Source organism: Panthera pardus, unplaced genomic scaffold (assembly GCF_024362965.1).
Source record: "Panthera pardus isolate Hobbes unplaced genomic scaffold, ASM2436296v1 HiC_scaffold_25, whole genome shotgun sequence".
NCBI classification, from domain to species: domain Eukaryota; kingdom Metazoa; phylum Chordata; class Mammalia; order Carnivora; family Felidae; genus Panthera; species Panthera pardus.
In genome coordinates, this window is record NW_026526821.1 from 42,995,758 (window position 1) to 43,017,004 (window position 21,247).

The following is a 21,247-nucleotide window of genomic DNA, read 5'->3' on the forward strand; positions in this document are numbered from 1 at the left end:
GCAGAGAGAGGGGGAGACACAGAATCCGAAGCAGGCTCCAGGCTCCGAGCTGTCAGCACAGAGCCCAATGCAGGGCTCGAACCCACAAACCGCGAGATCATGACCTGAGCTGAAGTCAGACACTCAACTGACTGAGCCACCCAGGTGCCTCCCAGATATGTTTCTAAAACACTAACTACAGGTCACATCTAATTGAAAGGATATTTACACTGCCCAGGACACAAAAAGAAATGCCCGGGTATAGGATGGCAGTGGGCAGAGAAACCCTATCAAGAGCAAGACAAGGGTGCCTACAGCCTAAATTATGAAACCTCTATTTTGAGTTAACTCCTTGGGCTGCTGTTAACTGGACTTAGGCTTGTCCTTGTTTGCATAGCCATATTAACTCCATCTACCCCTGTGCTGTACAGTATGGTGGCCTCCAGCCAAGCACAATGATAGAGCATTGGAAGTGCAGCCGGGGCACCTGGGTGGCTCAGTTGGTTAAGCATCCAACTCTTGATTTCAGTTCAGGTCATGATCTCACAGTCTATGAGTTCGAGCCCCACATTGGGCTCTGTACTGATGGCACAGAGCCTGCTTGGGATTCTCTCTCTCTCTTCCTCTCTCTCCGTCCCTTACCCTCTCTCTCTTTCTCAAAATAAATATAAATAAACTTAAAAAAAAAAAAGGGGGAAACACAGCTGGTCTAACTGGCATGTGTTGTCAGCATCAACCATGCACTGATCTCAAGAAAAAGACTGATTTCAAGAAAATAAGATGAAGTACTCATTAATAATGTTTTATACTGACTACATATTCAAGTGATGCTCTATTTATATATTGAGTTAAATAAAATATCTTATTAAAGTTCATCTCTCTTGTTACAGGTTGAATTGTATGTCTCCCAAAGATGTGTTAGAGTCCTAACCACAGAATGTTATCTTATTTGGAAATAGGGTTGCAGATGTAATCAACTCAAATGAGGTCATCCTGTAGAAGTGAGGTGATTGATGTCCTTCTAAGAAGAGAAGAGACACAGTGATATGTCTACAAGCCAAGGAACACCAGGAATTGTCAGCAAACAAGAGGCAAGAAGCCTCCTCTATAGGTATTGGAGGGAGTACGACCCTGCCCACACCTTGATTTTGGACTTCCTACCCCCAGAACTGTGGGGCAGTAAGTTTCTGTTGTTCTAAGCTGTCTAGTTTCTGGTACTTTGTTACAGCACCTGTAGAAAACGAATGCATCTCTTTTTATTTATTTTCATGTGTCGACTAAACTCTTGTGAAGGGGACATACTACTGTTTCCATTTTCCAGATGAGAAAATGGAGGCCCAGGGAGGCCAAACAGTACGTGCAAAGTTGCCAGAGCTACTAAACAACAGACACAGACTTCAGACCCCTGTCTTCAGACCTCAGTGCTCTTTCCATTGCTGACCAGAGATACTCATCTGTTCATCCTGCACTGTTTATTGAGCACCTACGATTTGCCAGACACCATTCTAGGCACTCGAGATAGATTAAGGAACAAAGCAAAGAGCCTTGTCTCCTTGTGCTTACACAGTAGCAGGGAGAGACAGACATTAAATAATAAACATAATGAATACAGAAACTATTTATCGTATCAGAGGTAAATGCTATGAGGAAGTAACTAGGACAGGGTAAGGGAGCTGGGGGCGGGGGCGGGAGCAGGGTGGTGGCCAGTGTGCAGTATTAGAGGGTCAGGTGGGGCCTCCTGAAAAGGCAAGATTTCAGCAAAGACATGAAGGAGCTTAGGAACTAAACCATGCTGATCTCTGTGGGAAGCGTGTCCCAGGCATATGGGACAGCTGGTGCAAAATGACTGTGTGCAGACTTGAGACACAATCAAGGGGAAATGACGCACCTACCAGGTGGGTTCTTGGTGCTTCTGCTGCTCATTTTGAATGTTTTCTTCTCACCTCTTCATGAGCCTTGACCAGCCTTGACCACAAGGCCCCCGTAGGAGAAGAGCCTTAGAAGGCTCACCCGGGGTTGCCCTGCACAGGTGGACAACGCAGCCACAGGAAAGCCTGGTGCACAAGGACATCAGATGTCCACCCACCAAGGACAGTCCGGGGCAGCTGGTCCGCACAGATTCTGGGAGTCCAGGGTGGACAAGTAGAAGACCATCCCCTGCTGAATGGGGTTACACAGGCTGCTGTCCCAGAGTCTGCAGGAGGGCCTGGGTCGGGGACAGGAGCCAGAGAGAACATTTTACTTGCCCAGAATGTGCCACTTGCACTTTACTCACCTGCAGATATAATGCCACCTGTGTCACTATCAGCGGTGGGGTGATATCGGTGAAGATTATTTGTTTAAGGCAGTCTAGCCCCAAGTGTGTGAAGAGTCGTGTGGGGAGTGTTTTTGGAAGGTGTCCCAAGAAGAAGAGTCTGAGATAAAGTTAAATATCCCTTCTCTGAGAACAGGGTGTGACTCTGATAGCCCCTGGGCTTTGGAGGGGACAGTACTCTTGGATGTTTGATTGTACGGTTTCACTATTAATTATTTATTCCAGTAAGAACACCAGTACTCTTACGAGACACCCTTGTGGCGTATCAACCATGCTTCCCTGGCTAAGGCAAATAACAGAAAGCCAGAAAGCCCAGTGTCCCCACAGGCATCATCAGAGTGGTGGCATGTCGGCCACATGAAAGAATGGTGATTCCTAGGGCTCCGGCCATCCTGGCCAGAAGGGGCAGGGCCAAGAAGCAGTTTCATTTCTTGGCAGAGAAGGCAAGAACAGACTCTCCTCCCACCCCATGGCCCACACCCTCCATGCTATCTGTCCTCCTCCACTCAGTCCAGTATTGCTCAACAGGGTGGTGGCTCTGGAGGAGAGCCCCCCTCTTGACTGGGATAGAGGAGAAAGAACCGAGCAAAATGGTGGCCCTGGGGTCAAGAGCCAGCATCCTTGCCCTCTCCGCATTCCCTACAAGGGGGTCTCTCTGGCATCCATTTTAATACAATCCCCATTTTGCAGATAGGGAAATAGACCCATCCAGAGGGGGCCAGATTCTGCCCAAGACTGTGCTGAGGTCAAGACAGAGCTGACTTCTAAGCTCATGCCCCCATCCTGCCCATATCCTCTCTCTCGCTGAGGTCCACCTCCTTGGAAAAACAGAAAACTACTTCCAGAAAAATAAAACTCACGGAGGCTTCAAGACTTGAGAGAAGCCAGAGAACAGACAGGTTCGTTTATAAGCGTCTCAATGAGGGGTCTTCAAACTGCATTCCGAGGAGCCCCTGGACTCCTTGTAGGGGCTTCTGGTGCTGTGACACGGGTGTGGCTCCCCACCCCACCCCCACCGCCTGCACTGTGCCAGAAGATCTCTGTTCTCATCTGTTCCATACTTTGAGTTCCCACGTTGGACTTCATTTAAGGAGTTCCTTATCTGAAAAACAGGCTTGGAATAGAAAAACAACTGCGGTGCCGTCAGTCAATACGGCTCGGCGTCACAAAGCCATGGACTACTGATACATTCACCACCATGGATGTATCTCAAGGGCATTACACTGGATGAAAGAAGCCACATTCAAAATGTTATGCACTCTACGATTCCACTTACATGACATTCTAAAGAAGGTAAAAGGGCTGGGACAGAAAACAGATCAGTGATTGCTAGGAGCTGGGGAAGGCAAGATTGACTGGAAAAGGTCACAGCGATCTTGGGTTCACGGGAACATTCCATATCTCGATAGCGGTGATGGCTGCTCATTATATGCATTTGTCGGAAGTCACAACTTGTTTGCTAAAAAGGGTGAACATTATTGTACGTAAACAATACCTCAATAAACCTGACTTGAACAAAAATTAGTAGGGGTGCCTGGGGGGCTCGGTTGGTTAAGCGTCCAACTCTTGGTTTCTGCTCAGGTCATGATCTCCCGGTTTATGAGTTCGAGCCCTGCATCAGGCTCTGCACTGACAGTGTGGAGCCTGCTTGGGATTCTCTGTCTCCCCTCTGCTGATCACTCGCTAGCTCTCTCAAAAAAATAAATAAATAAACTTTAAAAAGTGGCTTTAGAAACAATTGGAGATCCCTGCCCTAGAAAGCTTTCATTCTAATGTCTTCATGAACAATTTAAAAATGAAGGAAAAAGTAACAGCCTCTGAGTCTGAAGGATAAGAAAGGAGATGACCCCCCCACTGAGGGCCTTCTGCATGTAAGATAATCTGCTAGTTGTTTCAGTTCACCTATTAAAAGTCATATATATATGTGTATATATATATATGATTCATCATATATATATAATTCATAAAATTCATATATATATATATATATACACACACACACATATATACACATATAATTCTATGGAGAAGCTGAAACTCAACAAGCTAATTGCAGCAGATTGCATTTTCCAGACAGCAAGAGATAATGTAAAAAAAAAAAAATTACAATAAAATAGTAAAACACTGTGTTTTAAGCTACTTGGTTTGGGAGGTGATTTGCTGTGCAGCAGTAGATAATTGGAACACTAGGTAATAAGCCCAAGGCATCTCCACAGCCATCGCTCGCTCCCTGAATCCCAGATCGGTTGCCTCTCTGTTCTGCTTTGTTCCTAAATAAGGCATTGTGGGTCCAAGCCTCCAGACACAGCCCCAGAGAGAAGCTCTGAACACACCACTTTCTAGAGCATCAGGATCCAGCCTCTGTCTGAAAGCCATGTGCCAACATGGTGCCTGACACACAGTAGGTGCTCAATAAATATCTGGCAAATGAAGGAAGAGGCTCCAGGCCCATTCTAATAGCTACCATAACAGTGAACAAGACACAGCTCCTGCCCGCATACAGACTGCTCTTTAGGTAGGAGACAGCAATAATAAGATGATTTTAGACACTAACTGGAGTGAAGAAAATGAGCAGGGCCATGTGACAAGGAGGGAACTGGCTGTGATATGGAGGTCAAGCAAGCCCTCTCTAAGTGGACGGCCTTTGAAACCTGAAGGATAAAAAGGATGCCATCTCTGGGCAAGTGAAAAGCTGTATTCTGGCAGAGGGAACAGCCAAATGAAATAGCTACAAAAGACATATACACACACAGACAATTCTAAAACCAGAAAAGGAAGACTCACGTTGATGGAAGCCTCACTTCTGCTGGAGAAGAGTCACTAAAACAAAGAAACGACAGCATGGAACAAAGGGAAAGGCATCGGTTAGGACGTGAGAACTAGCTTTCTCACGAATTCCCCTCATGACCTTGAGGGGGTCTGTCTCTCTCTGGGCCTCTGTTTTGCTTGCTCTGAAACGAGGAGTGCACGAGCGTCGGCAGTAGGCTGGAGCCAGCTCCTACCAGCTTGTGAGAGTAGACTATGCGCGTCTCTGCCTACTTCCACACTCAGTGATGTCACTCGGGTAGGCTGCAATCGGCCATGGAGGGACTTTCCACACCATGGAAGTTGGCAAATGCTGCAGAAGGGACTGTTTGCCGTTGTTTTGAGAGCTGGTTGTTCAACACATACTAGCACACCGCTGGATTAAATAAGCGCTTCTCAAGCCTTTGGTTAAAGTCTCCTATTGTCATTTTTAAATTCACAATTTTACATTCTATCCCCAGATGTATGTGTGCTTGTTTCTTCACATACTTGAAAATATAAACTTTCATTTTCCTAACTTCAGAAAGATGCATGATGGTAATCCTGTGGATTTTTTACATCACACACACACACACACTCACACACACACTCACACGTGTTCCTCCCTGGCTAAGTGCTGCCCTGTGGTCAAGGTTGGAATTATTCAATCCCTCCAAGGGCAAGGACTTCCCCTCATTGTGGCTCTCTTCCTCCTTTTTCTCTTTTTTCTTCCAAACCCAAGACCTTCCCTGACTTGGTTTTGAACTTGGGCACTGGGGAGGAGAAAGCAAGCCCTGGTAGCCCATTCACAAGTGCATTTGTGCCCTGGGGCTCACCACAGAAGCTGGCCAGTGTCTGCTCTTGACTCTGGGCCCAGGCCTGGCCAAGCACACATTCCCCACCCTTTTGTGACACCGCAGCTGTGTGACTCCTTGCTGGTGGCCCTAAAAATGCTGCCAGAGTCCACGGGTTATTTCCCTGCAGACAAAAAGGAATGAGAACTTCCTTTTCCTCCTCCTCCTCCTCCTCCTCCTCCTCCTCCTCCTCCTCCTCCTGCTTCGGAAGTGTGTGGGTTTAGTTCATCACACTGGGGCTAGGTCTGGGAGATCTGTTTTCTGCGTCTCAGACTTGAGGCTGCCGCAGGCTTCCTGGCTGACCTTGGACAGATGGTTATGTTTTGTCTGGGCCTATTTTTCCGCCATCAGCTGCTGCTTACCTCATTGCTGGGGATGGCTGGGTAGATGTCTGAGGCAGCCTCGAAAAAAGCAGACAATAGTTCCAAACACAGAGCTGGTACATGGACTACAGTTCCATGCCATTGAAACAGGGGCAGAGACCCTGTTTCCACAGATGACAGACCCTGGGGTGCTAGAGAATACATTATGGAAAATTCCAGAAAAAAAATGTATACAAAGCAATGTCATCCCCCAAAGGAGGCTAGAGAACTCTTGGAGGGGAAAAAGCAGAGTGTGATGGGAACTGGGTGGGAGTGGGGGAAGGGGACAGCTGAATATTAAAGGGAACCTCTCCCCACTCTTCTCTAAACTTCTCAAAGCAGCACTCACTGTCTCTGCCTCCTCAGCCCCCAAGACTGCCTCCTCCACCATGCCACCAAATTGGCACCAAGGATGTCAGTGGCTCTTCATTGCTAACCCAATGACCAGTCTTCATAACCAATATCACCACCCACTTTGTCCCATTCGGAACAATTCTTTACTCTCTTTCTTAAAACTCTCTACTCTCCTGTCTTATCAGTCTCACTCAAAGTGGAACCCAAGACAAGGATGTGGGTACAGGTAGTTTATTTGGGAGGTGGTTCCAGGAGGCAGGAGTGAAATGTGGGGAAAGTGGGACAAGGAAAGAGCATATGTTTTAGGCTCTTGCTGTGAGAACCTGGAACTTCATCCTTCCTGGGTCCTTTGAAGAACTGTGTAGTATGCTCCTTAGAATTGCTTCCGCCAAGGATGAAACACAGGAACATTTAGCTGGACTCTTGGAGCCTACTGGTTAAGGGTCATTCATCAAGGGCATTAAATCCCTGAGGAAAGAAAGCAGAGAGCCATGATGGGTGCTGGAGGTGGGGAGCCATCTGCATGCACAGGAACTGTCCCTGCTGTAGCCCCAGTCAGTGATGGACTGAGGGATGACTTTGAGGGTACCATATGTCTCCTAGACTTGGCCTCCATGGCTGCTCACTCCTGTGATTCTCCTCTTGCCCTGTTACCACACCCTCTCCGTCTGTTTCCAGAATCCTCTTCATTCTGTCCCACCCCTCACAGGCTCCTCAACCAACTGCATTCCTTTGCAGACACCTGCCCTCTTGCCAGTCCCTTCCTCATCCAATGCCTTCGGCTTATCTCCATCAATGCACTAAGCACACTTTTCTGTTTGTAATTTCATCCTCCTCCAAGCAACTTCTTAAAGGCAGGAATAGGACTTCTGGTAGCCTGTTGCCCAATGCACAGTGTTGGGCACATAGGAGGTGCTCAAAAGAATGTAGCTCCTCTCCTCTTCCCCCTACTAATGGCAATGTTATGGAATCATGTTATAATTCCATGATAATGGCGTTGTTATGGAAGGTCCCAATCCTTAAGATCTAACATGAAGGTTGCTTGCTAGTTTCTATTTTCTTTACTTTCTGGAGGAAGCAGGGCCCCAGGATGGTGGGAGTTGCCAACCTCATAGGTTGGTTGCCTCTCTGGTATGCTACCTTGAAAGTCGCCTGCTCCAGAACTTCTCCATCCATCATGTCCCCTACCTGTTTCACAAGGCTTGGTGAACTTAACAATTCTATGTGCATTCCAAGAAATATGGGGCTTATTATAAACAAATGAGGGTTGGAGACTCCAATTAACCAGTAGATGAGCAGCCACTCCATGCACAGGACCATGCAAGGCACTGAGTTGCAAGAAGAAGAAAATGGATGAGGAAGAAGAAGGGAAGAAGCAGAGGACACCTCTGTCTTTAAGGAGTTTATAATCTAGGTGGTGGAGGCAAGACTGAGAACACAGACTCCCCTGCTGAGAAATGTTCATGTTTCCACAATCAATTGGAAAAGAGCAGGTTGTTTAGTAAATGGTGCTGATGAAACAGATGAAGAAAAATGAAATTGGATCCCCACCTATCACTTCACACAAAAGTGAACTCTAGCTGGGGTTAAAGACCTAAAATAACATGCTGTCATGTTAAAAGAAGACATGGTAGAAGAACACCTTTATGGCCCAAAGATAGAAAAGGACTTGTTAAACACACCTTTAAATGCACAAATGATAACGTAAAATATTGGTGAATTGGTTTTATCAAAACCAAGGATCTCTACTCCACAAAGTTCACAGGCAGATAACAAAATGAGGGAAAATATTTGCAATGTCTAAAACTGACAAAGTAATATTTGAAATATTTGCATACCTGGGACATCTGGGTGGCTCAGTTAGTTAAGCATTCAACTCTTGATTTTAGCTCAGGTAATGATCCCAGGGTGTGGGATCAAGACCCGAGTAGGGCTCTGCACTGAGCATAGAGCTTGCTTGAGATTCTCTCTTTTTCCCTCTGCCTCTCCCCACTCACACTTGTTCTCTCTCTCTCTCAAATAAAATTTAAAAAATAAAATTAAAAAATAAGTTATTTTCATACCTTTTGCAAATCAATGAGAAAAAAAACAGCAAACCCAACCAAAATATGGGTAAAGGGCATGAACAGGCGACCAACATAAGAGGAAACCTACAAAAGCTAACAACTATTTAAAGAAATACTTAAAGTAGTTAGTAATCACAGAAATTGTAAAATCAAAACAACAATGAGATAATGATTTGGAACACTAGTACCTTCCACCCTATCGGTGCACATGAATGTAAACTGGCATGGCCAACACACTCCTTACTCTAAAAAGGAGTCACTCATCCTGTGAACCAGATATTCTGTCCCTGAGTCAATCCCCAGATTTGCTCTTACAAACCTGTAATAGGCCAAGGATAGAGCAGTGGATCATGTTGGTGGTGGTGATGGCAGGGGCCAGAAGCAAGGTGAATGTCCTTTACTTGGAGTGGAGACATTATGCAGACCACGTGTAGCTGGGAAGCCCAGCCAACAGTTTGAAGTAACAAAACAGGTATCACATATTGGCATGGCAGGGGCTTTATAACAGTGCTGAGTGAAAGGGGGGAAAAAAGCAGAATGAGATCCATGATATGACAGCATTCATATAAATTTAAATGCTGGCACCCAAAATAACAAAACATATTTTCAAGAACACATACAAGCTAAAGGAATAGACAGAAGGGTGATAGTCCAGTTACTATGGTCCTGTGACAGATTATCCCAAAACTTAGTGACTTAAAGCAACCATTCTATAGTAGTGCATGGGTTCCTTAAGTCAGGACCTTGGGCAGGGTTGTCAGGAGATGCTTCTGCTCCACACGGCATTGACTGGGGTCACCAGGTGGTATCTGTGGGAGTCTGGGCTGGTCTGCAGGGCTCAAGGAGCTTGCTGACATGTCTGGCATTTTGGCAGGGGTTCAGCTGGGGCTGTCAGCCAGATCACCTCCAGGAAGCAGCATTGGCACTAGGATGATGGTGTCAGGGTAGCTGGAGTTCTTACATGGAGGCTCAGAGTGCCAGGAAGCAAGGAGGAGGCTGCATGGAAGGCACACAGCATCACTTCTACCACACTCCACTGGTGGAAGCAGTCACAAGCCCACTCAGATGCAAGAAAAGGGACATAGACTCTGCTTCTTATTGGGAGAGCTTTCAAAGAATTTCTGCTCATTAAAAAACCTCCTCTGTTGCCTGTGGTAGGGAGGAATATAGGAGCAGAGAATGAGGCTAAAATAAAATAAATGAATAAGAAATTCTATGTGGAATGGTGGCTCCATTCAACATGTCCTACTCAAGAGCCTACGTGTCTAACCTTATTTGGAACAAGGATCTTTACCGAGGAAATTAACTTAGGGATCCTAAGATGGGATCATCCTGGATTAACTGGATGGGCCCTAACTCCAGTGCAGGTGACCTTATAAGAGGGAGGCAGCAGGAGATTAGGTGACAGGAAAGGAGGACACACAGTGGGGGAGACTATGTGAGGAAGAGGCAGAGATGGAACTCTGTACCACCAGCCACGGCATGCTTGGAGCTGCCCAAGCCTGGAAAGAGCAAGGACAGATTCTCCCGGGAGCACAGCACTGGCAACGCCTTGATTTTGGACTTCCAGCTGGAAGATCTGGGAGATGACATATTTCTGCTGTTTTGAGTCACCAGTTTGTGGTAATTGGTCACAACAGCTCCAGGAAATGAATGCATACTGTGACATAAAAATGTAACAGGATCTTTTAAAAGGGCCTCTTCCCATCTTCATTTTTACTGAGGCCCAAAGGCCAGGAATGAGGAAATGGAAGGAAGATTCCAGCAGGCCAAAGGAAACCCGGGCCAGATTCGTAAAGGAGGTGCTTGGAAACCAGGCATGGGACTCTTTGTCTCCCAGCCACCTCAAGGTGTCAGAGGGTTGAACCCAAAGTGACCAGAGAGTTCTCTGAGGAAAGTGGTCAGCGAGTGTGAGGCCCGCTCTCTGGGGAACAGGCGGGAATGCTGCCGTCTCACCTCAAAACTGGAGCAAAGGGAATCAGGGAGACCTTGCAGTTTAGGGGCCTAGGAACGTGAAGTCTAGAGGCTGTGGCCATCAGCCTGAGCAGGGAGGTGAGGGTGGGGTGGCTGCGCTGGAGCCAGCCAGGCCCCTGTGGATGGAAGTGACAGGGCAAGGGCGCCTGCAGGCTTGTCGAGTATCAGACGAGTGTGAGAGAGGGTGGCACTGAAAAGAACATTTCAAGTCCTATTGGGACGTGGCCCTTCCCTGACCCTCACCATTCCCCCTCAACTTGCTCCCAGGAAGAGCCAATGGCCAAGTGAATGTCAAGGAGGAGTAGGAGCCCAGGTCAGAGAAATAGCAAGAGGGCTGGTCCCACTTGCCCACTGCAAGTGGAGCGAACCTGAGCTGGGCGGGACTGTCACATCGGAGCTTGGGTGATTACACTGAACTGTGCATATTAATGTGTCAAGTCTTGTATTTGAAAAAGGGTCTGAGGACATTTTAACTTTATTTATTTATTTAGAGGGGCGAAGGGCAGAGAGAAGGAAAGAAAGAGAGAATCCCAAGCAGGCTCCACACCTGCAGCACAGAGCCTGATGTGGGGCTCGAACCCACAAACTGTGAGACCATGACCTGAGCCAAAACCAAGAGTTGGCCACTTAATCAACTGAGCCACCCAGGTGTCCTGGGTCTGAGGACCTTTTATGACCTAAGACTGAGCAGAGGAGCAGTGACAGTTAGAGGTTCCTTCCTGGGGTCAAGGAAGAATTGGCCTGATGGGAGTGTATGGGATGGGTCCAAGGTAACAAGAGCACTGTTGGGATCACACTGGTTCCAGTTATGGGGACAGAGATATTGACAGCTACCGCTTGTCACACCATGACTTGCTGAGTCAGCACGATGCTAGGGTACCATCATCTACCTGTGTACTCTCTTTTAAAAATGTTTTTATTTTTTAAATTGAAGTGAAATTCACATAACATAAAATTAACCATTTTAGGGGTGCCTGGGTGGCTCAGTCTGTTAGGTGTCTGACTCTTGATTTCAGCTCACGGTTCACGGGTTCAAGCCCCACATCAGGCTCTGCGCTGACAGTGTGGAACCGACTTGGTATTCTCTGTCTCCTTCTCTCCTTCTCTCTCAAAAATAGGTAAATAAACATTTTTTAAAAATCAACCAATTTTTAACTGTGAACAATTCAGCAACATTTAGTACACTCACAATGTTACACAACCAGCACCTCTGTCTGGTTCTGAAACATTTTCATACCCCCAGAAAGGACACCCATCCCCACTAAGCAGTTGTTCCCCATTTCCCATCTCTCCCAGCCCCTGGAAACCGCTGGTCTGCATTCTGTCTCTATGGATTTACCTATTCTGGATATTTTGTATAAACGGAGTCATACAACATGTGACATTCTGTGTCTGGCTTCTTTCACTTACCATAATGTTTCTAAGGTTCATCCAGGCTGTGGCATGTATCCATACTTCATTATTTTTGTGATTGAATAATATTCTACTGTTAGATCACAGTTTATTTATCAGTTTATCCACTGGTAGACATTTGGGCTGTTTCCACTTTTTGGCAATTGAAAACAGAGCTGCCGTGAACATGTGTGTACATGTATCTGTTGGAGAACCAGTTTTTGATTCTTTTGGATATACATCTATGAATGGAATCACTGGGTTAAATTCTACATTTAACTTCTGGAGGACTATTGAACTCTTTCCACTGAGGCTGAACTACTTTGCATTCCCACCAGCAATGTCTGAGGGGTACAATTTCTCCACATTCTTGCCAACATGTGTCATTTTGTTGTTTTCTTTTTTTATTATAGCCATTTTAGTAGGTATGAAGTGGTATCTCATTGTGGTTTGGATTTGCATTTCCCTGAAGACTAATAATGCTGAGCATCTTTTTATGTGTTTATTGACCATCTATATGTCTTTCTTGGAGAAACATCCATTCGAGTCCTTTGCCCAAGTCCTTTCTTTAATGGTGTCTTTTTGTTGAGTTGTAGGAGTTTTTAATACATTCTGGATACTAGGTCCTTACCAGATATATGATTTGCAAACACTTTCTCCCATTCTGCAGGCTGTCTTTTCATTTTCTTGATAATGTCCTTTGATGCACAAAAGTTTTTAATTTTGATAAAAGTCAATTTATCTAGTCTCACTTTTGGTGTTGTATCTAAGAACCCGGTGTCAAATCCAAGGTCATAAAGGTCTACCTCTGTGTTTTCTTCTGTCTTGTGGTTGGTCCATTTGAGTCAGTTTTGTCAATATGGTGTGAGGTAGGGATCCAACTTCATTCTTTTGCATGTCAATACACAGTTGTCTAGAACCTCTGTTTGACTCCTCATATTAATCCCATGACAGAAGCAGTGTTATCAATTCCATTTTACAGATGGGGAAACTGAGGTTTCAAGAGGTGAAAAGTGGCCCAAAACCACACAGATAGCAAATGGCAGGACTGTGATTTGATCTGAGAACTAGTGCACATCGTGGCCAATGCCTCCAGTGCCTGGGCCACCTCCCCTCAGTCCCTCTGATTTCAGAGTGGCTGTGATGGATGGTCCACGCATGTTGCCAGCATCATATCTCAATTGTGCTGGAGTGCTTCTCCACTTTGCCATCTTAGGGCTTTTTCTGAAGCCCTGAGAGGCAATGAGGTTCACACACGGGCACGACTCTAGGAGGTAACACTCTTCCGGGGGTTTAGTTGAAGTGAATTCCAAAGGGTTACTCAGTGGATTGATACTGAGTGCATGTTTCACAGAGATACCCAGTGAAGCACACTGCACCCCTACCTTCTAGGATCACCACGAGAGAAACCACCTGCACCAGTCCTTGCTCAGTTCTGCTCTTGAGGAACCCAGCCAAGACGCCCATCAGAGTTCTTAGCAGGGGACTTCCTGCCCCCACCAACTTCCCTCCCTTCAGACACTGCAAGCCCAGACCCAGGCCCACATGGTCCAGACCAGGTCACAGCACCTGCTGACCCAATATCCAACCTGGAGGCAAGGAGGGGTGAATGTTACCGCTGCTCTGAGCGCATCGACAAGAGAGACAGTGAGTCGCCTATGTTCATATTGATGCTGCTGAAACCCAGACAAGAAGTCTGCCTCAAGGCACTTCTTTTTCCAAGAATACATGAGCAGTGGAGCCTCCCCACAGAATCATAGCTCTCCAGTAGCCAAGTCTTTCTCCACTCCCTGGGCGGACCTCGCCTGTATAGACAATGTCCCTGCAGGAGGAACTGGGGAAAAGGCAAGTGCCACAGGGCCTGTACTATTTTGCTCCAGAGTTTTACTTATTCTCATTTGTAACTTATAGGTACAGATGAACTTTCCTAATAGAGGGACTTGAACCAAGAGACTACCCTGAACTCAGCTCCAGAAACCAGAAGAGTCCCAACAGCCTGGAGATGTGAATGGCCACAGCCTCAAATCCCCTGCAGGCTCTGATGCCTGCCTCCCTCTCTGCCAGGGGCTCCCCTGCCTTCCTCTCCCACCGCCCAGCATACCAACAAAATCCTGCCCCATCTCCTATCTCAGACTTCACCACTGTTTGAAGGCTGTCATTTTCCAGCCCTCCCCCACCCACCCCCCGCCAACCCACAAGCTGCTGGGACAGTGTGATTGTGGGCTAGGAATCAGAGAGCCACATCCAGCTTCATGGTCTGGGGTTGTCCAGATATTTAATGGACCCATTGCTACCCCCCAGGGTCAGATGGCAGAGGGGGTCAGGATGGGAGGGCTTGACCTCACAAAAGCATCCACTTCCCCAATATTGAATGGCTTATTTTATTTTCATTTTTATTTTTTCTCAAATGTATTCATTTTTAGAGAGAGAGAGAGACAGGTAGAGAGAGAGGGGGAGACAGAGGATCTGAAGCAGGGTCTGTGCTGACAACAGATGACAGCCCTGATGTGGGGCTCAAACTCACGAACCGCAAGATCATGACCTGAGCCGAAGTTGGACGCTTAACCGACCAAGGCACTCAGGCACCCCTGAATGGCTTATTTTAAAAACCTGTCTTGGATCTTGCCTTTTTCCCCAGGTCTTGTTTTTTCCACCTTCCCTGACCCCTTCCCCCCCTCCATACATATGGGAATACACATGCAGAACTGCAACCCTTTGTTTACTCGCTGTAACCCTGTAAGACACCAGCTCTACAGTCTTGGGGATCACCTAACATTGTGCAGTGTGTGTTGCTGGGGCACAGTGAATGTTGAATGAATTGCACGTACACCACACATGTATGAACATGTGCACACACACACAAACACACACACAGCAGTCCTCAGTCTTGGCTGCACATTGGAATCATCTGAGAAACTTGAAAAGGTACTGAAGTCAGGTTCCCCCACCCCACCTCCACCCCGAGAGATCCTGATTGGTCTGGGATCAGGATTGTTTTAACAATTCCAAAGGTGACTGCAACGGGTGTGCCACAGTGGCTCCCAGGGCATCAGCACCACCTATCCTAGAAGACTTGCTAGAACAGATTTCTGGGCCAGAGTTTCCCATTCAGCAGGTCTGCCGTGGGGCCCTAGGATCTGCACAGCTCGCGGGGTGCAGAAGACTCTCAAGGAACAGGGTCCACATCTTCCCAGGGCAGAGAGTTGGTAGCAGGACTGCAGGGGATGAGGAGAAGGACAGTACTGGGGACAGGCAGGGGAAGGAGGTGCCTGAAGTGAAGCCTGAAAGGAACTGGCAGAAGGGAGAGCTGGAAGGGGGTGGGTGGGGCTGAAAGTGCAGACCCCAGGGAATTTGAGCAGCCAGAAGTGAAAAGAAGGTGTGGACTTTGCTGAGATGAGGCAGGAGACCGAGCTGAGGTCCACTTTGCCTTGTTCTCTGAGTGTTCCTGAGGACTGTGCTGAGTAGGTCAGCCACACCATCTTTCCTTGGACAAGGGTGCAGCCTCCCTGCCTCCCCCTCTGCCCCACCACCATCCCTTTTCTACTTGGCAGCCACAGCGGCTGTTCAAAACTGTCAGCCAGGCCGTGTCCCTCCCCTGGTTTAAATCATCCCGAGAGTTTCCCCAACGTGCCTGGGATAAAGTTCAAATTCTCTCTCTAGTTGGCCGCGCCCTTCTAGGAGGAGATGCCAAGTGCAGAGGGTGTCAAGGCCGGGGGACAATTGGCAGAGGGTCCCAGCTGCTGGGCTCTGAAGCCGTGGCCACTTGCTGCATGGAGGCCACGCCTCCCACCAGCTGCCCCCAGCCAATGACTGAGCACGGCAGAGGCACTAGGGTGGCCCATTCCTGGGTGACACAGGGCTTTCTCATGAGCCACTTTGGCTCCATGGCCCCCTAAAGGCCTTGCTGAAACTTCCTGAGACTGCAAGGGGTCTAGGACACTCCCTTCAGACCTTCCCTCCCTGGGCAGGGGGGGGGGGGCGGGGGTCAAGTTTACATAATCCCTCAAGAATTCCAGCCAACTTCTCCAAGTAACTGAGGAGCTGGGTCCCCTGGTCTATAATCTTGAAAAGGAGCTAAGAAAGCAAGTCTCAGTACCCTACCTAGTACTTCTTTCTACACAGGGAGTGACCTACTGTCTCAGGGCAGCGTCCCCTGTGCCAACGACCTGGGACAAGTAATTTATTAAGGGGGTGTTCCCAGGATGAACTAGTAAGGTGTGAGAGGGACCGGAGGGGGAAGAGGAAGAAGCCAGGCAGAGCCAGCCCATCATGGCACCCTGGCCATCTTGCATGCATCCAGGCCGTGGAGGCAAAGGCTTGAAGCCCAGCTAATCTGAACGTGGTGGTCAGAATAACGCCCCGCAAAGACGTCCGTCCTACTCCATAGAACCAGTGATTGTGCTAACTTCACGGTGAAAAGGACTGCAGCAGGGATTAAGTTCAGGATCTAGAGCTGGGGAGGTGATCTTGGATTATCTGGGTTGGCCCAGCATAATCACAAGGGCCCTTGTAAAAGGGAGAGAGATGTGACGAGAGGCTGGGCTGGTGTGATGGCTGGCCAGGGCCACCAACTGGGAGACACAGGCCTCTAGAAGCTGGAAAAGGCGAGCACAGTGATTCTCCCCTAGAGCCTTTGGAAGGTGTGCAGGCTGGCTACGCCTCAACACTAGGCCAGAGAAACCTACTTCAGACTTCTGGCCTCCAGAGCTGGACGCCACAATTATGTTGTTTAAGCCCTCAAGTTTGTGATGAATTACAGCAGCAACAGGAATCGGGCACACCGGGCCCTGGCGGGACACCTTGATCGTCCCCAGGCAGGCTGTCCCCACTCGCCTCGTTATCCCAGCGGAGGCTGTCCTGAGGCAGGGTTCCGATGAGGGATGGGAGCTCCTGCCCTGCCACCCTAAAGCTGCAGCTTAGAATTGGCTCCTCAGCAACCGGGTAACCCCGAGTCACCTTGTGATCATCTGGTCTCCTTCGTGTGGGCGTCATCCTTTTTTTGGTGTGCAGGCCAAGGAGCTGGGGAGCTGGCACCTTTGGCTAATGCTCCCTTTCACTGTCTACGTGAGTGACAAACTGTCTGAATCTAAAAGTGGTTTGTCTGTGTTCATTAGCCCGATCACTCAGGGCCTGGTGTTGGCCTGACCTGAACGTGCGTGGGCTTGACAGAGTCCCAGCCTCAGCCTGATCCCATAGGGAGCTGGGGCAGAAATTATACCTGGAGGCCCAGGAGCTGGGTTTTGTCTTCTGCAGCAGTCACTGGCTACAGGCTGCCCCGCAGGGAGACTGAGACGTCCAGCCACTTCAGGCTCTCAGCAGGAGCAAGAGGCCCTGTGCCAAAGGGCAGGCCCCCAGAGGCTCCAGGTGTGAGCCATTGGCAGCACAGCACACAGAAGTTGGCAAAGGGATCCCAACAGACCAGGGTGGGGAAGAAGAGAAGGGACTATGGAGTTTGCTATACCCACCAAGAATCATGTACGACCCATCATGGCGTTCGTTGCCGGGGCGATGGATTTTGACCCCACAGACCGAGCCCGGATACGGCAGTCTCTCTCCCATAGCTGTAGGAGCACCACCCAGGTCCCAGCTCCTGAGGCAGCCTTCAAGGGTGCCATTTAACACTCCTGCCAACATCCGGGCGGGCAGTGGTGGCCATCCACAGACCAAGAAAAGGTGGTTGTTTCCCTTCAGGAAACAATACAAGGGCCCAAGCCTGCACTTTTCATGCCAAACTACTCACGGAAGCCAGTAGGCAGCTGGCCATCCCCGCGTTCTTGGAGCTCAGAGCTGCAGAAGCTGGCTTGGCCTCCAACCTGGATGCCAGGCAGGCTGCCCAGAGTGGCCCTTCAGCGACAGCATGAGGAAGGGACTCTGCCCCTCTTGTCTGGATACACCTTTACCTTTTCTCTAATCCCATCTCCCCACCTGCCTCCGTCCACCCCACCAGAAAATTCCCTTCCCTATAGCTTCCCACTGGCTTGTCTCCTTCTCTCTTGACTTAGGAATGCCAAAGTCCCACAGGCACTTGGAGTATTGCTCAGCCATACAGGACCCTACAAAGGGGAGCTTCACTCATGGAAGAAAATATTGGAGGGGGGCACCTCGGTGGCTCAGTCAGTTGAGCGTCTGACTTTGGCTCAGGTCATGATCTCCTAGTTCGTGAGTTCGAGCCCCACATCGGCCTCACTGATGTTAGTGCAGAACCTGCTTCAGATCCTCTGTCCCCCTCTCTCTCTGTCCTTCCCAGCTTGTGCTCCCTCTCTCTCTCTCTCAAAAATAAATAAAACATTAAAAAAAGAAAGAAAGAAAATATTGGAGGGAAGGAAAGTTTCCAATCAGAGGGTGGCAAACTTTTTCTGTAAAGGACCCGATAGTAAATATTTTAGACTTTGCAGGCCACACAGTCTCTATCACAACTACCTAATTATGCCACTGTAGCACAAAAGCAGCCACAGGCAATCCAGAAACCGGTGGGTCTGGCTGTGTTCTAATAGAACTTTTATAACACAAACCAGCAATGGTCCGGATTTGGCCTGCAGGCAGTTTGCTGACCCCTGGTTTACATGTTCACAGAATCCAACAAAATAAAATTAGAAGGAACTTTAGAGACCGTCCTGTCCAGGAATGACAAATGGGTTTCAACCTACCTGCCAGATCTGATTGCTCGGTAGTGGCTTCCTGGTTTGCTGTGTTGAGAAGGATTCTGAGGCCAACACCTAGCTTGGTGTCATAAGAGAACAGCACTCTATGCCACGGGCAGGGAGGGGGCAGTGGCACCAGCACCCGTGGTGCTCATATTGGCCATTCAATTCACCAAACTCCCTCATTTTCTATACGAATAGCTAGATTCCAGAGAGGTTAAGTGACATGCCCAATGCCACACAGCTTTGGTCTGGGAGCTCGTCAACTGCCTTCTTCAGGTTACTGAGGCAAAATGGAAAGTTATATTTATCCTAATGTCTCATTACCACATCTAAGCCAAAGAGATCCCCATGTCCCCTTTGTGCCAAGTTTCCTGGCCTGGGATCTCAAGAACAAAGTGACAGAGTCCAGGACCCCATCTAGTCCTTGATTTGTGAGAAATGATGTTTGGAGGGGCTTTCACAACCATAAAAACATACCACGGGGCTCCCGGTGGCTCAGTCGGTTGAGCGTCCGACTTCAGCTCAGGTCATGGTTTTACAGTTTGTGAGTTCGAGCCCCGCATGGGGCTGTCTGCTGTCAGTGCGGAGCCCGCTTTGGATCCTCTGTCCCCCCCACCTCTGCCCCTCCCCTGCTCGTGTTCACTCACTTCTCTCTCTCTCAAAAATAAATTAAAAACATTTTTAAAAAATTCTAAACTATCTCATGTTTATGATGTCTGAAAAATTGGGAGGTTGACTCACAGGGAGTGCTGCCGGCCAGAACCTTGTTCTTGGTAGGGCATGAAGTAGCCGTGGAGATAAGCTGTGGTTTCCCTTTGTAGCAGGAAATGCTCCACAAGTGCCACGGCCCCCTATCTCGTGAACCCTGTAGAGCTAAAGTCAATCTCGAGCCGCATCAACATTCTGAAGCATGAAGCTCTACTATGTCTCACCCATGTGTCTATTTCCTATGCTTTGAAATGCTTATCAGATAGTAACTGCCAGAGTCTTTATTAATGCCAATTAATAAGCCACTGTAGTAACAAACTCACAAAACAGGATGCAGGTCAAACTTTTGGAAGAAACTTTTAAAACCCTGAACTCTGTAAACTAGGTCATTCTATTTTAAAAGTCAGATTGGCTGCTATTAGAGCATGTCTAGTATCAGAGCTTTGAAATTGTTTGGACCTCAGCGCCCTTGGCTAGCAAATGGAGTAATACTAACCTCATGGGGCCACTGAAATGGTCAAAGTAACAGATGGCAGCCGAATCCCCTCTGGAAGTCACTCACAGCTTCAGGGGACAGTTCGGGGCCATGCCAAGGGCTTCCTCCCTCGAGCATCTGTGTCCCTCTGCCTGAGAGTGTCCTCCATCCCTCCTCCCCCTTCCCCCACCCCAGCAGGTCTGGCCAGAAGAGCTAGGGAGAGACGGCTCCCGGGAGCAGTGACCAAGCAGTGAGCGATATGGCAAGTGCTGCAAGGAACGCTTGAATCCTCATGCCCGTGTGCCCAATGCTGAGGGATTGTTTGAAGTGAAAACTAGACAATCTCTCAAAAAGTCCCCAAAGGCACTTGAGTCCTATTTCCTCCTCTCATGAGCCCACCCATTATTGGTTTTTCTTCTTTCCCTTGTCTTACTCTCTCCCTCCCGGTGCACCCTGGGTCATTTCTCAGATAAACTACCCGTACCCAAGTACTTGTCTCAGGGGCAGCCCAAACCGAGATACATTTATACTTAGGCTGGCAGGAGAATATGTGTGCTTCCCACCTCCCAACACCAGGGAAGGGTATGAGAGGGTCACAACCTGGCCAGTGCCACTGGGGCATGTGGCAGTGCAACATAAGAGCTATCTAAATGAGGAGTGAGGAGCTGAAGTGGCCGGTAGCGGCCACAGCATTTGTCTGTCCTGCCTGCTTTCCTATTTCCCTTCTGCCGATTACCCTGGGGAGCTCCCATTCAGCACTTGGGCCTGGTGGGGCTGACAACCACGAAGCCCAGCCCCAACTTCACACCCCTACAGTGGGCATGTGACCCAGGCTAGCCAATCAGAATAGTTCATCCTCCTGGGCCCTCTGATTGGCTCAGGCAAGTCCAATCGGAATCCTCCCCGAGATTGACAGGGGATCCTGAGAAAGACAGTAGAGGAGGCTTGTAAACCAAGATTGTAAGCGGAGGGTGCATCTGGGTTTGAGAACGTCTGGGATTTCATCTGCCCTGTGGATAGGGCTTGTGTGCAGGCAAGAGAGTCTGGGAAATGCCACTTGTAGGGTTCCAGCCCCTGTGTCATAGAACAGTGTGCAGAGGACAGGAACTGAACAGGAGCAGCTGAGCGGTTCACAGAGCAAGTGGAGGGTGCGGACAGAATGACGTGTGGATGGATGTAAAGAAAGCCTAACAGCCAGAACTGGACAACTGAAGCAGAGGGAGAGGAGAGGGGAGGGGAGGGGAGGAGAAGAGACAGGGAGAGAGAGAACACAACCATCCTCTCTGTGCTGCTTCAGCAATAATATAATGGGGGTTCCAGTGCCTCACAGGTCATTGGACA